At 40.6% G+C, this 17500-nt stretch overlaps 1 long non-coding RNA gene across 1 annotated transcript in view; it reads right to left on the reverse strand.

Annotated features, from left to right (window-relative positions):
• Window positions 1-6997: 6997 nt before the first annotated feature.
• The window catches only part of LOC126989054 (uncharacterized), a 23919-nt gene continuing 13416 nt past the window's right edge, over window positions 6998-17500 (reverse strand). Inside the window, exons 2-3 of the long non-coding RNA XR_007742834.1 lie at window positions 10775-10843; window positions 6998-7104 (exon numbers count right to left, since the gene is read on the reverse strand). This is a non-coding gene — a long non-coding RNA (uncharacterized LOC126989054). The remainder of the gene's footprint in view (window positions 7105-10774; window positions 10844-17500) is intronic.

The raw sequence follows: 17500 nt of genomic DNA on the forward strand, positions 1-17500 counted from the left end.
AAATTTGAAAACGTCGGATCGGATAGGGTTAATGCAATCAATCGCTGGTGTGGTAAGTCGTTTGTGTAGATGGTGTATCATGTTGGCGAAATTGCGCCCTTGTGGAACTCCTGCTGTTAGTTTGAGGGGGACCCGTGTAATTCCCGATTTCTATCTTTGCGCGTCTGTGTATGATGAAGTTGTTTAAGAATTTGGTGGTGGTATCTGGGAGATTTAAATGGGCTATTTTATATTGCAGTCCATCCTGTCAAGCTTTTTCGAATGCTTTTGAAACCTCTCTTAGCATTAAGTAACATTGTTTTTTCTGTGCTGTGTGATGTGCTAGTGTCTCGTGTACAGTGGTGAGTGCTGTATCTGTTCCTCGTTTGTTTCTGAAGCCATGCTGAGTTTTATTTAATATATTATTTTCTTCTAAAAATTGTCCGAGTCTCGTGTTCATGATTTTTTCCATGATTTAGCCAGTGACTTCTAATAAAGAAATTGGTCTGTGGTTTATTGGGTTGGTGTGGTCTGTGTTAGGTTTGGGTATTGGCTAGATGATTGCAGTTTTGAATTACTTGGGAAATATCACATAGAGGGTGTGGTTGAATAGCTATTGGAGTTTTATGAGTGCGTATTCTGGTAGATTTTTCAATACTGATTTGTTGATTTTAGTTTCTCCCGGAGTATCATTTTTAAGTTTTTTTATTGCGCTTTGTATTTCTGTTTGTGAGATAAGCGTGTCTGTGTGTTGTGTGCCTTGGGGTCTGCCTATATTTGATATATTATGTGTGCTGCGTGTTTCTTCATTTATTTGTAGGTATTTTTCGACTTCTCTTTGTTGTTCTGTGTCATATTGAACGTTTTCCTGGGGAGTAATTTTAAATATGTTTTCCCAGATTTCCCGGAACGTTTCTTCTTTCTCTTCGTGTTCTGTTAGTTTACGGTTGTTTTTGATGAGATGTTGTTTTACTGGTGTTTTCTTTGCTTTAAGTTTATTGAACTGTTTCCAGAATTTTTGAGGATCGTGATAACTTTTTGTTAGTTTTGTTAGTGCCTGGGTGTAGTTTTTGTCTGATGTTTTCGCTTTCTTTCTGTATTTCTGTTGTTAGTGTTTTGTATCGATTATATTGTACTATATTCCAACCTTGTACTTCTTCTTGTAGATGCAATTGTTGGAACTGGTGTTGGAGGTGTCTTAAACTTGGACTTGATATTTGTTTTTGCGGTATGATTTTTGTTTTCATTGCATTTTTTTTTTTTTTTTTTACGTCCTCGCCTGTGCCAGTAGGCTTGCGTAGTAAGGCCTGATGGTCGACCCCAGCCCGTTGTGGTGAAGGCAAGTGTTTATAGTGGCAAGGTTATGCATATCGGAATGAGCAACGATCGTTTTCATTATCAAATTAACGGAGTGCAACACTCTGAAGCCAACAAAGAAAAATATCTTGGAGTAATAACTTCGAACGATCTTAAACCGAGTCAACATTGCACAGAAGTAGTAAAAACTGCCAACAAACTGCTCGGATTTATTGGTTGTACATTTGAACACAAATCAGAAAAAAAAGTAATATTGACACTGTACAATTCGCTAGGTCACCCACATCTTAAGTAATGCGTTCAGTTTTCGTCTCCCTATTACAGAAAGGATATTAATAAACTCGAGAGGGTGCAGCGTCGAGCCACGAAAATGATCCCTGGACTCCGAAACAAACCGTACGAAGACAAACTTAAAGAACTTAACTTATTCAGCTTATCACAGCGCAGGCTAGAGGTGACCTTATAGAAGTGTTTAAAATTTTCAAGGGATTTGATAACGTTAATGTTCATGATTATTTTACAGTCTCTCAATCAAGTGTAACAAGAAACAATGGATACAAAATAACGAGGAGGCGTTTCAACTCAAATGAATCAAAACGCTTCTTCTTCAACCGTGCCATCAATGTATGGAATGGTCTGCCTCAAAACGTCGTCGAGAACGAAACTAATTGCACGTTTAAAAACCGACTAGACAAATATTTAGAAGCTAACCCGAACATCCGCTATTGTTCTCCGGTCTAACAGAAAGTAGTGTTAACTTAGTTGTCATAAGAAGAACATAAGAACATAAGAACGCAGGAGTCTGCAAGAGGCCGGTAGGCCTGTACGAGGCAGCTCCTTTGACCCTAAGCTCCCGTGTATCTAACCCCACCTAATATCGCTGTCCATGAATTTATCTAGTCTATTTTTGAATGTGACAATTGTATTGGCACTCACCACATGACTGCTAAGCCTATTCCACTCATCCACCACCCTATTAGTAAACCAATTTTTGCCTATGTCCCTGTTGAATCTGAATGTATCCAGTTTAAACCCGTTACTTCGTGTCCTACCCGGTTCTCTTACCAACAAAACCTTATGAATGTCTCCCTTATTAAAGCCCTTCATCCATTTATAAACCTCGATCATGTCTCCACGCACCCTTCGCCTTTCTAGAGAATGCAAGTTTAACTGTTTGAGTCTTTCCTCGTATGGCAAGTTTCTCAACCCCTGAATCATCTTAGTCATCCTCCTCTGCACCGATTCTAACATTTTGATATCCATTCTATAGTAGGGTGACCAGAACTGAACCGCATAGTCAAGATGAGGTCTAACTAATGCTAAATATAGTTTGAGGAAGACTTCGGGGCTTCTGTTGCTTACGCTCCTTGAAATAAATCCCAGTACCCTATTAGCTCGATTTCTAGCTTGAATGCATTGTGCCCTTGGACGGAGATCAGAGCTCACTAAGACCCTAAATCCTCTCGCACCCAGACCTACTTATGAGAGTGTCATTTAAGCAATAGTTATGTGAGGGTTGTTCCTACCACACTCAGAATACTGCACTTCCTACATTGAACTCCATCTGCCATTTATCCGCCCAGTCATATAATCTGTTGAGTTCACCTTGGAGAATACTAGCGTCCTGATCCGACTCAATTACTCTACCGATCTTGGTATCATCTGCAAATTTACTAACATCACTACTAATTCCTGTGTCTAAGTCATTGATATAAATAATAAACAAAAGTGGACCTAATACCGAACCTTGTGGGACCCGACTCGAAACACATCCCCAGTCAGATCTTTTACCATTGATTTGCACTCTTTGCTTCCTATTGCTAAGCCACGCCATGACCCAGTTCAAAACTTTACCCTCTACTCCGTGAGCCTGTAATTTAAGCAACAGTCGTTGGTGAGGAACTTTGTCAAACGCTTTACTAAAATCAAGATAGATTACATCATAATTTTCATCTCTGTCAACCGCCTCAAATACTTTATTGTAGAAGGACAAGAGATTGGTGAGGCATGACCTACCTTTTGTGAACCCATGCTGCGAGTCGTGAATTAAGCTATGTTTCTCTAAATGCACCAGAATGTTACTGGATCTAATGGACTCCAGCATCTTCCCTATAACCGATGTTAAGCTAATTGAGCGATAGTTTGAAGCAGCTGACCTGTCCCCTTTTTTGGAAATCGGCGTCACATTAGCTACTTGTCATAGGCTCGGCACATAATTAGTATTTACCGACATCTTAAAGATGTCGGTTAGTGGGTCTCTGATTATATCACCTAGCTCCTTTAATACCCTCGGAAATATCCCGTCAGGACCTGGCGACTTGGTCTTCTTAAGCTTATCTATCTCATCCTGAACTACTTGCCTGGTAATGATTATATCCCTCAATTTATCGCCATCCCCGCCCTCGTACACCTGAACTCTTTCCGGTATAGTCGTTCGATCCTCCTGTGTGAATACTGAAAGGAAGTAGTCGTTCAACAATGTGCTCATATTTTCGTAATTTTCTACTAGCTCCCTGTGTTTGATTTCAGCGGTCCAATTTTCTCCCGTGTTTTTGTTCTATACATCTGAAAGAAGCCCTTAGGATTACTTTTCGCCTCATTTGCTACTTTGATCTCATAGTTCTTTTTTGCTATCCTGGTGTTTTTCTTAACTAATCTAGATAGTTCGACGTACCGGCCCCTGAGATGTGTTTCCCCATTCTTTATTTTCTGATAAATTACCTTCTTTAACCCAATCTCGTGTTTTAGTCCACGAGTCATCCACTTAGGATCATTGTTTTCTTTTCTAAGTGTTCGCTGTGGTATATGCTGTCCTTGCCCCTCTACTATTACTCTAACTAAATTATTGTAAGACATTTCTACCTGGTTCTCCTGGCTCTCCAATCCGCAGTTCTGGCCCTCATGAATCCCTAAATTATCCCAGTTTACCCCTTCAAGATGTCTTCGAAGCCCCTCGTAGTTTGCTTTTCAAAATCTGGCACTAACACTGGGTTTGGATCGCGGTTACCGCCCAGTCTAACCTAAAACGAACCGTTCTGTGATCACTATTTCCTAACTCTCCGCCCACCTCCAACTCACGTAGCAAGTTCCCATTATTGGTTAGGACTAAGTCTAATATGTTATCTCCTCTGGTAGGCTCAGTAACTACCTGCTTAAGGAAATTATCTTGTATAACTTCAAGAAAGTCCTCGGCTTCCAGGTCACCCACTAGATCTTCCCAGTCTATATTCCTATAATTAAAGTCCCCATTACGCAGACATTTCTACTCATACTGCCCCTGCCAATCTCCTGTAGTAATATACTCGTGTCCTGCCTGTTAAGGTTGGGTGGCCTGTATATAACTCCTAGAGTTAGTTTTTCTTTCCCTTTGTAAACGTCCACCCAAACTGATTCTGAATCCATGTTAGTTTTGACTGAGTTGTTAACTAAACATTTAAGTGAGTCTTTAACATATAGCGCAACTCCACCTCCCTTTCTGCCCCTTCTGTCTTTGTGAAACATCTGATAACCCGTTATTTCAAATTCTGACCTAAAATTTCTATTAGCAAAGTCTATCCATGTCTCAGTGATCGCTATTATGTCAAAATTTTCTGAACAAGCTTCACCCCTTAGTAAGTCTATCTTGTTTCTGAGGCTCCTGCTGTTAGTATAGAAGATTCTTAGCCCGTCCTCTGTTACTCCTCTAGAATTACTTCTAAGCTGCCTGGTTATATTATGAGCTAGATGTCCCCTCCCATTACTCCTCCCATTGCTCCCATTACTCCTCCCCCCCTCGCCTATACTAAAAAATCCCTCAGGGTACCAAGTGCTCGCTCAAGGGAGTCTGAGAGAGACTCAACACCCTTGAACGTCAAGTGTATCCCGTCATGCATGAACTTCCTTCTGTCCAAGTAAAATTCCATTGTAGTTTTTCTATACTACATGGTGTTCTTTCTTTTCATGCCAGCCTCGGCTGGAGGGACTGGTGGGAGGGGAGGAGCCTTCGCATTTGCTGTCTCTGACTCGTAGATTAGAGATGGTAGCAACAACAAACAGCCTAGTTAGGACCAAAGAGACTATATACGAAGAAATAGTGGTATGTAGTAATTCCTCGGGCGTGCGGAAGTAGCGCCATCTATTGCAGCCCACCAATAACGTCGCTTTTCAGGGGTAGCTTTACTATTTTTGAAGTACCTTTACTTATTTTTTTTCATTATTTAAAATGATTTACTAATGGGGTAAAGAAAAATATATTTGGTCTTATGTTTTATTAGGTATTATCTACACTATATCAATTTGTTATTTTAGGAAAAATATGGTGTAGAAAGTATATATATATATATATATATATATATATATATATATATATATATATATATATATATATATATATATATATATATATATATATATATATATATATATATATATATATATATATATATATATATATATATATGTGTGTGTGTGTGTGTGTGTGTGTGTGTGTGTGTGTGTGTAGCAAACACATCCAGTGCTTTAAATACAAGCAAAGCATACAACGTTCTATGCATGCTAGATTACTATAATGCCTTTGCAACTGTGGTAGCCCGGATGTCACACTGGTCCTGTGTCCCAGGGTAATGGGTTCCCTAACACCACAGGCTCAAGGGCCAATGTTACAGAGATGAGCACCGAGGCCACGCGCTGCTACAGCGTATGCCCCCAACCGTACCTTTACCTTTTGCAGAATGCTCTTAGCTGAGTAAAAATATCTTACTAACTGTACAAGTGTCAGATAATGGCAAGCATTGCATACTGCTTGACAGGGCAGAGAGCAAAAGCTTCTAAGCATTACAACTGAAATAAACAATGGGAGACACTCAAAGCTTGTTAACTGAACATGACCCGATTTATAGCAGGCAAAACCAACAATGGTGCGTTATATACAATGAAAACTGTATAAAAATGTTGCAAGGCACATCAATATAAGAGCAAAGCATCATAAAACATGCTGAAATACATGATGGAGGACATCAAGAAGGTAACACATGAGTTGTCTAAAATGGAACGCAATAGCTTGGTGGTCCTGGGAGACAGCCGAGCCTGGAGGTGAAAATGGGATGTAGGACACGGTATGATCTCACAAGCTCTGACCTTGGTGTCAGGGTCATGAAGATATTAAGGTCAGTAGGCACAACTATGCAGCGGAGGCACATATGATAAAAACAAATTAGACAAAATATGGCAACTCATAGTGTAAGAAAATAGCAGGAAAGTTATGCTGCAGTATGTGACACACCAAAGTACAGGGCAGAGAGTGATATGTATTTCATAGGCTACATCAGTAAACATGTATCATTTATTGCAGGAACCACACATTAAAGTTGGATGTAATAAAATATATGTTTTTAGCACACATTAAAGTTGGATGTAATAAAATCATTTGATATGAAACTCCTTGAACTGGCCAACCAAACAAATCACTCTCTGTCCACCCCCCGCCCCTTCAAAAAAGCATTATTTTTCACAAGGTCTATGAGGCATTAGTCAAGAATATCAACTGTAGGACGAATATAGGCCAAGCGTTGTCAAATCGTTTATTTCAACCTGTATGGGCAGCATGGCATGAGTCATTCACGAAATTTCACACACAGCCTCACGTAGTAACATTAGATGAATATTTCTGAGCCAACAATAACAATGTAAACAATTCCCATACACAAAAAATGATTAGACATAACTCACTTCATTGGCCTACGGCCCAATCGCCCTAGTCCCGGTATATCAGACCGTTACCAGCTTGCTTCAGCAGTTTGGCGACGACCATCACCACCCAGGTATCACCACCTATTAAGACCTGGGCAGTATTGCCAGCAAACTAATCACAAATATAATTACAAGTCACACGAACAAAGAAACATATCAATGCGCACACAAACATATCATTTATGATACACTTCCGCCTACAATGAAATTTAGTTATAATACTACAAAAGATTATTGTTCCTCAACAGGGAGAAGCACTATGAGTCTGTGGACGGATCTATTCATAGTCTTGTCTTTAGTACCATGATACTTATCTCCAGGTTTACAGATTTTATACCCGAGCTTCACTTCTCTAACCATACCATCTCTACTCTGTTCAACCTTCGATACCTGTGCTAGTTTCCACTTTCCTCTTACTGGGTTAGGGTCTTGTACAAGCACAATGTCCCCTACTCGTGCATTTCTCTTTTCAGCATGCCATTTTTGTCTGATCAACAGTGTAGGGAGGTAGTCCCTATGCCACCTTTTCCAGAAAGAGTTCACAATAGATTGAGTAAAATGTAAACGCCTCCCAGGATCTTCATTGGTGGCAAATGATCCAGTGGGAACCCGTGAGTTATTGTGTCCCAGCAGTAAACCATTAGGGCACAGGTATGCACCAAACTCTATACTATACCCCGGTTTCATACCAATTGGTCTGTTATTCAATAAGTTCGCTACTTCATACATTATGGTCTGAAGCTCACCGAGGGTTAGAACTCTGTCTCCCATTGATCTAATTAAACCATTCTTCACCAGCCTAATCAAACTCTCACAAGCACCGTTCAGCCAGGGGGCGTCACTGGACTTATTAAATTCCCACTTAACACCCCTGTCACTTCCAAATTTCGAGAGAGTGTTCAAATCAAACTCTTTGCTGGCAACCCTTAGCTCCTTATTAGCAGCAACCAACTGCGGTCCATTATCTGAATGTATTGTACATGGATATCCTCTAATGCTCACAAACCTTCTAAATGTTCTTAAGAATGCCTCAGTACTATAGTTCTCAGCAGTTTCAAGGTGGACAGCCCTGGTGGTTAAACATGTATAAATGAGCCCAAAACATTTTCCGCGGGTTCTCCGTTTCACTGTATCTCTTATAGTAAAGGGACCAAACAAATCCGTGGCTGTGTGGTAGAAGGGTGGTGTGGACTTCATACGAACATCACTGACTTGACCCATACATTGATCTTCAATCTTTCCATAGTATTTTCTGCATAGTACACACCTTTTCTTAATTGATCTTAGTATTCTCCTAGCCCCTGGAACCCAAAACCTTGCCTGCAATTTTGCTAGGGTAGATTCTATCCCACCATGATCAATTTGATGTAAATGCAACATATATAGTTCAGTGAATGGATGTTTAGTTGGAAGTAAGATGTACTGCTCTTGATTCCAGTTATCTTTGAGCCACTTGGCAATCCTCTTACCCACTACTATCATTCCATTCCAAAGAGCAGGCCAAGGTCTCTTATACTTCTGTTGCCAATCAAGCATGTCACTTTGAATTGTCCTTATCCACAGACACTCAGCTGCTTTTATGTCTTCTGCTGAAGGCTCACCAAACGCTCCCTTAAATGATTTGGTTTTCACACATGACAAAATTCTGCTTGTCACTCTCAAAAGCTTAACATAACTAGTGAAGTTATCCAGGTTCATTTCACCCAAAATATTCTCATCTCCTCTTGAACACACTAGTGTTACTGATCTCCTATCAGGCAGCTCCTCTTCAACACTGACAGACAGGCCATTCCGTCTGAGGTCTGCTCAGAAACTCTGGTCCCTTTTGCCACAAATAATCCTTACTAAGCATGTAAGGTTCACAAGGTTTTGTTACAAGGTCAGATACATTATGCTTTGACTCAACCCACCACCACTCAGAAGGGTCTGATTTACTCTGAATTTCAGCCACTCTTGAAGCAACAAATGTGTTAAACCCATGTGATTCTTTCTGTATCTGTGAACGTACAATTGTTGAGTCTACAATGTGCATGACTTCACTATACTTCAAATTAGATTCCCTTTCAATGCACTCCCGCAGTCTACAAGAAAGAACTGCTCCACATAACTCCATTCTTGGTATGGTTATCTGTTTCACGGGTGCAACCCGGTTCCTTGATGCAATCAAGTGGACATCATAACCGCCTGAACTCAACTAGGTCGAATCATCCCCATGTCAACATCAGGAAATATATCAGGCAACCGAGACAGATCAACATGTGGTACCTGTGATGATATCTCATCCATGCCAACGGCCTTCAATTCGTATTCTACACCTGCTTTGTCATGTATCTTTATAGTGTATTCTTTACTAGCACATCTTTCAGTCATATTTCCGACCTTAACCATCGACATCAAGATGTCTATACCCTCAGCATGTAGTTTCCTGGCCATATTATGAGTGATCAAGGTAATGTCTGACCCAGAGTCCCACAAAACAGTGAGTGGTTGACAATTGCTGTATAAGGTGCTAACACATAACATGACCTTGTTACTCGTACAGCTACCTGAATTGGCTGACACTTCGTTATTGATGAATGATCCATGAAGTAGTGGATGGTGGTTTTTACCACAAACATTACCTACACTATCCTTCATATCGCACATCAAAGCAGACCTACACATCCTGGCGACTTGTTTTTCCCCTAAACATCGGAAACATACACCCTTCCTTTTGGTTATCTCTAAACGTTCAATGATGCTTGGGGATCTGAATTTACCACATTCATTTATGTCATGCCCGTCAAATTCATGCACCCAACATCTTTTACCAATGTTCTTCTGTTAGCACTGATGGTGTTACTAGCAAACTGAACCCTCATTTCTTCTAATGTCTTGTACATACTCCTTTGATCTTCTTGCACTCTTTTAACAATATCATGCAAATCTGGATCATCTACTTCCTGTGAACTTCTGACGTTACACACATTTGAAGTTTCTGACTTCATATTTCTAACACTGGATTCAGAATATTCTATTACCCTTTTCTCACACAATAGGAATTTTAGCAGTTCTGGAAATAGCTCATTCTTATCAGAAATTTTGTCAGCTGTCATTACCCATTCACGTTTCTGAATCCTAGGCAATAACCTTTCAACCATACTAACAATGCTGACAGAATTCATTTCCTTCTGAAGATTAACCTTCTGTAAGTCTAAATAGCAACGTTCTATTACATTAACCATGTTAACGAAGCCTCTGTCATCTCCATCTCTTATTACCTTTAAAGACTTCAGATCACTAATAACAAGATCAAACAATTTTCTGGGGTCTCCATATTCTTTGTCTAGTCTTTTAAACATCTCCTCATAGTCTTTTCCACATCCTAATATGACTTTCAGGGGTTTCTCCCCCAGACATTGCCTGAGTGCAAAGGGATTCTTCCCATACTTTGAGACAATAATGTTGACAAAATCGTCTTTAAAATTAGGATATTCTCTGAAATCTCCTTCAAACTTAGGGGGTTTCAGTGCCGCAACCTTAAGTTGACAACTATTACCACTGGCAGTGGCCTTATTCTTTACGATGGACAACAAGCGTAAAACTTCACACCGATCACTTTCACAGTCAAATAACCAGTCACCCTGGGCAGTATTGCCACCAAACTAATCACAAATATAATTATAAATCACAATATCCCAAACATTTCACAGTCAATGACTCAACACCTGTAATTCCCAAGCCCCAAAGATAAAATAGATAAATAACTTACTTAATTGGCCGTCAGGCAGTACCAAGTGCCCGGCATACAAATCACCGTCAGTGCACTGACCACCACCACCTCCCTACCGAACCGGCGCACACCTTTATCACACAAAGTCCTACGCCACCCGTCAATACACAAACACCAAACACATGGCACAAAATCCTGGACAGGGAGGTGGTGGCGGTGGAGTAAACACTGGAGCACAGCTTAATCCTCACAATGGCTGCACCCTCCAGGAAGGCAGAAACGCAACGTCATCAACAAATTACATACAACAAGCGCACGAACGAAGAAACATCAATGCGCACACAAACATATCATTTATGATACATCAACTGCCATTACATTTTGTCAGAAAAAAAAATAATTCCTGTGATTATGTATATCATATAAAGCAGAAAGAATTTGCATGCTGTAATACAAACAAGATTACTCCTGGAAGCCACATTAATGATGCCAGACACGTGATGATAGACACTTAGTGTGATGAAATTACATGCTGTATTTCACATTATGAAACCAAGACAAGTGTCACTGCAGCACATTATTAGGTAAGGCAGACACCAAAAGCTTGTTACCTGAACAAGATTAAACATGACAGGCAAAATCCACAATAAAGCATTGCATACTGTTGGGTAGGGAAGAGAACAAAATTAATGCTTCCAAGCATTACACCTGAAATAAACAATGGCAGATATTCAAAGCTTGTGAGCTGAACAAGATCTGATTTATAACAGGCAAAACCAACAATGGTGCATTACATGCGATATCTGGCAGGGGATTCCTTGCATTACAAGTGGAAAGTGGCAGACACCTAAAGCTTGTTAACTGAACAAGATCTGATTTATAACAGGCAGAACCAACAATGGTGCATTACATGTGATATCTGGCAGGGAAGATAAATGATTCCTTGCATTACAACTGGAAAGTGGCAGACACCCAAAGCTTGTTAATTGAACAAGATCTGATTTATAACAGGCAAGACTAACAATGGTACATTACTTGCAATATCTGGCAAAGTATATGGAAAAAAATCTTGGCGTAACAAGAGTAATAGTAAATAATAGCAAATCCCACGAAGTATCTCTTCTTTTGATAAAACCTGTGCTCTTTGCTGCAGGGCTGTCAGAGTCTGTTTGCTCCAGCCAACATTTACTGAAATACTCCTGAGTCATGAGTGAAGTGTTGAAACTGAAGGCAAGTGAAATACTGTGCTTAGAAATCTATTAGCATTTGGACTTTGACAGTATAAAGCCAGAGCAAACCTCCTCTCTTGTAACCCATATCTCCTACTAGGCTTAGATCTTGGCATCTTGCAGCATGTTGAACCTGACCTCAGAAAAAATCCATCCCTATTGGATCTAAAAAAGTGCTGGCTCTGGGCAAAAACTGCCCAGGAGTTGTAACAGCCTGGGCTTTGAGCTGCCTTGCCTCCCGGCGCAGACGGCAGACTGTTGTGTGCAGCAATTTTCACTTTTTCATGTCTGAAAATACATGAAAAATATTTAATCACAATTAATCACAATTCTAAATAATAAAATATGTGCATGTAATTGCAATATTTTCAGTGCTATAAGGACAGTGAATCTAAGCATTGACACTATGTCTGCACGCCAGCTTCGATGGAAGGCTTCACTTAGATTGCCTGACACGAGTAATATTTTCAGGAGATGGGGGAGAGGATACAACTGGAGACTCTTGACAGATATAATGTCAAGATCTACAAGCACCCATTTACCATATATATCTTTGACGTTCAGTCCATACTAAAACATTTGTCAATGTGTTGCCACACTAAAAATCTAAAAATTCCCTGTTTCTGCAATGTTAGTCATACCTAAGCCCTGCTAAACCATCCAAGTGAATCAAGAATGAGTTCCGGCAGCATGAGCCAATTCTAAATGGCGTCACTTAAAAAAATGCCTGCTTCATGACGGGCCTGGGCCGACTGCCAGACCCTGAAGAAAACCTACCGGCGCTATAGGCAGGTGAAAAAATAAATAAAGGATCACATCAGAAGAATGGACAAAGGTTTGTTAGTGGCACTTCAAGGTTATGCTACCTCTTCAAAGATTGGCCAGTCAGGGTTTAAAGTGGAACAGGATAAACAAGAAACAGGAAGGTGTCTGTGGACACTACTGTTACTATCATTTGCCAGCCTTTGGCAAAATTTGAACCTATGCTATCAAGAACATAAGACCCATATGCTGATCACTCGACTAATCGTAACAGTACTACAGCCATAGAAACATAATAAAGAGTTTAAATTTATCATTCAAAATATCAACCTTTTACATACCTTTTCTTAAAATATGTAGCCTACTGGTGTAACAGTTAAATATTGAACTCAATTTGTATGCAGAGATGTGAAGTATGTTATTAAGCTGTAATGTTTCCAACACATTAGTTGTGATTAAAGCAACACGGAACAGTAACTAAAGAGGATAAATTATCTCTGAGAACAAGAGGTTCCTTACTATATTGTGGTGAGCTTGATGGCCGAGTCGAGTTTCTTACAACCCCATCAAGTTCACACCCTGTTGAGAGGCAATTTTTAATCAAAGTGAAAATGGATGCAAATGGTCACTAAAACTAGTTATTATACTTGGTATCACAAATTCGGGCAAAGAATTTAGGAAGGACTCCCGGACTTGGCGCCACTGATGAGGTAAATGATCTCGTGCACTCATTGGGCTATAATATATACATTGTTATAATGTGTATTATTGTCTTGTTACTATATATTACCTACTGATAATGGAAATACATGTCAGGATTAATCATCAAATACAAGGAAAAAAAGAATCATGTATGGAAATTGTGAACTTTTAGGTTCATGTAACAAACAAGGTTTATTATACACAAAAAGGTTGGATACTTCAGATGTAAAAGATTTTTGGATATAACATCACCCCCTTCCTCCATATTGGTTCTATAAAGCAAGGGTTGGCTACAGCTGATTATTATTTGCGGCAGGTTTCACGACACTTTTTTTAGTGCAAAGCATCTGGAAATCAATGATCATTATAAGGAATACTTCTCATGATTAGCTACTAAAACTTGACAACCTAGAAGGATGCACCATCAGACTGTAAAGGATAGATATTTTATAAGACATAGTTACATTGGTGGATCCAAGGGGGTGCCCAGGGGGCCCGGGCCCCCCCATTGGTCCTGAGTGATACAGGAAAACTAGCTCAAAACCGCGCTGCGGCTAAAACAATGCTTTAGCACAAAGTCCAGGCCGTTATACCCATTGATTTAGGTCACTCCACCAGTTTTTCAAGACCAGGACTGCCGAGAATGGCTAATCGGTAATGCTAATGCTCCTTCCACCTGCAAAAAGTCTCACGTCCCCCCTCAAACTCATTTCCTGGATCTGCACCCAAAGACATACCGTAGCATGGCTCAGTGATCATGGACAATAAAAATGTTAAGACAATCAATATGCAATCATTTCAGGATACCTAAATCAGCATCCATATGAAGGAATTCTACAACTTAAAAGTGATGTTGAGCAGGGCATGTGTTAAGTGACTCGCACAGTCTATTTTGTGAAGTCATAATTAGATTAATAACACAACAATCAACAAACACTAGATGAAGTATTCATTCCAAAATCAGTACATGGAGTTGGTGCAGTGCAATGGGGACCACATTCCTGCAGCTCACCAAGAGGGTTGGATGCTGCCATGTACTTCAGGGGGTGGTTAAATGTCTTCACCCTTGGCCTCTTTCTTGGACTCTCCCCTTCAGCTGCCACATTCTCTTGGATGATATCGGACGTGTTCGGATCCGTTGGGATGTGGTTGTGTTAGATGTGGAATAACATACGACAGTGGAACATAGAAGGAAAGAGTATGTCCACACGGTAAAATACAGAGATGAGGATTGCACTGCATCTGTTAGGTGATTACAAGATGTAAATTTAAATTCTCTGGATACTGAAAGGATGTACGGGGACGACTGGGTGAGAAGGGAGAGAGATGCAGATTTTGATGTTATATAGCTAGTTACACCAATGAAGACTTAGGACATAAACATTCAAAAAAGACCACAATTTTGGCTGCTAGACGGAAAAGCACTAGATGTCAAAGTGCCAGGACATTGAAGGAAGCAATAATAAGAAAAGCAATAATAATTAATGAGTATAAATATATTTCTGATATTTTTGTTTATCTTAATACTAGTATTGGAATTTTCAAACACTAATAATATAAAAAATAAATATTGATAAATTAATGAAAATAAATACATTATTTGTACTAATACTACCACTAACAATATTAACAGCACTGCACCTAATAGACTGAGCAATAAACTGAGTCTGAAATATAACCATAATTAAACTGTCTCTGTCTGAGTGTTATGTGAAGCTTGCTCCATGCACCGTGATAGGAATGGCATAGATGCGTGCAGGTTGCTGAGATACTTACAGTCACCAGCCACTTGTAGATTGGCACCAAAATGTGTCGGAAGCATTGGCGGCCAGCTTCTATTTCTTTAATTATTATTTTCTTTAAACAAAGGAGACAGCTCAAGGACAACAAAGCGTACTAGAAAAAAAAGCCCCACTACTCACCACTCCCAGACAGACAAAAGTAGAGTCTTGATACACTTTTCTTGAAGGCCAAATAATAGGCAGGAGGAAATGCAGACGAAGGAAGGCTGTTCCAAAGTTTATCAGTGTAAGGGGTGAAAGAGTGGAGATACTGGTTAACTTTTGCATAAGATGTTTGTGAAGATAGAACATGCAGTAATTGACTTAAACTAGAAAACTATAGATTTAGGAGGGGAATGGGCAGGCATTGGTTTAGTAATAGGGTGGTGGGGGAATGGAATAGACTCAGCAATCACATAGTGAGTGCAGGGACGATAGCTTGTTTTAGAAGTAGACTGGATAGCTACATGGACGAGGCTGACAGGTGGTAGTGGGGAGGAATCTGGAGCTTCCGCGTATAGACCATTCGGCCTCTTGCCGCGGAAGGAGGGGAGGCATGCAGATAGCAAGTTCAGAACAGCTGTCAGCGTGAAAATGATTAGAATTTCCACATTATCATTAATATATATATATATATATATATATATATATATATATAGAGAGAGAGAGAGAGAGAGAAGAGAGAGAGAAAAAAAGTTCCTACTGTTCATTTTAATATTTATCTACCTTTATTTTTTATTTAAAATGGGAAATAGCCAGACTGAAGAAAAAGAGTAGCAACATTTGCTGCTTGATCCCATGTAGCAACACTGCTGATGGGTACTGGGGGTTGGGGTGGGTCTGGAGGGGGGGAGGCGCCCGAATGTAAACAAAGCTGCTCCTGCGCCATCTATTGCAACCGACATACACCACCACCCGCCCACGGTCTCCCATAGAGGCCCCCTCTCCTGTTCCATAGTCTCCTTGGTTAGGACCAGGAGGTCTTTTGCTGTTTGCTTTTCCTTTGTACCTTCCTTCCCTTCCCTACTCACCCTACCCCATTTCTTTCCCACTTCCTCTCGTTCCCATCCCTTACATACATCTCCTCCTCCCTCCCTTCCTTCCTCTACTGCTCCTGCCTCCCCTCTCCCCCTCCCCTTTCCTTTCCTTCTCTCCTCTCCTCTTTACTCTCATTCCCCTCCCTCCCCTCTTCCCTCTCGCTTCCCTCTCTCACCTCCTTCATCCCCTTTCTGCCTCACCTTCTACTTACCCTTCCTTCTCTCCCTTTCCTTCCTCACCTTCGTATCTCTCTCCCTCACACCTCTCGCACCCAACCTCCCCTCTCCCTAGTTTCCTTCCTCAACCTCCCTCCCCCGTCCCCTCCCCAGCTCTCTTCTTCCTCTAGCAATCCTTCCCATCAGCCTCCCCTGCAACACCCACTTCCAAACCTGCTTATTCTCCATCAGCTCAATCCATTGCCCAGAGCTTCTTTTCTCTCTCTCTCTCTCTCTCTCTCTCTCTCTCTCTCTCTCTCTCTCTCTGTGTTTACTATAATGAAAGAAACGCCGAAATTCGCCGTTGTAGCGTGCGTTCGTATGTGAGTGTGTATGCATGCGTTCTAGCGTGTCAACGGCGGCGGCCGGCGACAAAAGCTCGTAGCCTCGTCTTGAATGAAGTTTGGTACATACAATACTTATTTTGGCCTTACCATGAGGTAATAACTGTGTCTCGTACAGTATTACATTTGTTTACACTAAACAGACCAACAAACAAACTGGCTGTGGTAACTACAATGAACTATTCGTCGTTGTAGCGTGCGTTCGTGTGTGTGTGTATGCGTTCCAGCGTGTATCGGCGGCAGCAGCCGGCGTCACTTCCTTCCTTTTCTCCTTCCTTCCTCCCTACCCCCTTCCTATCCCTCCCTACCCCCTCTTCTGGAGCCCAGGAAACAGGGAAACAAGCGCGAGGGAGAGAAACGTACAGGGGAAGGAGGGAGGGAGGTAAAACGTATGGATTATTTTGTGAATTCAGAACGAAAAGGAAAGTGAAATAGTAATAATGAACAAAATACTCGCATGAGATGGAGGGAGAGGGGGTGGCAGCACACTCTCTCTCTCTCTCTCTCTCTCTCTCTCTCTCTCTCTCTCTCTCTCTCTCTCTCTCTCCTGCAGCAGGAAGAAATAATAATTAAATAATAAAAAAAAATTTAAAATTTAAATCGAAATATTTCAGACTGAATTTTATAAGAGTGAATGAAAATAATGACAAAGCAAAATATAGACAACTTATTAACATTTTCCTCTTCCTTTGAA

This window comes from Eriocheir sinensis, unplaced genomic scaffold (genome assembly GCF_024679095.1).
Source record: "Eriocheir sinensis breed Jianghai 21 unplaced genomic scaffold, ASM2467909v1 Scaffold1032, whole genome shotgun sequence".
In the NCBI taxonomy this organism is placed as follows: domain Eukaryota; kingdom Metazoa; phylum Arthropoda; class Malacostraca; order Decapoda; family Varunidae; genus Eriocheir; species Eriocheir sinensis.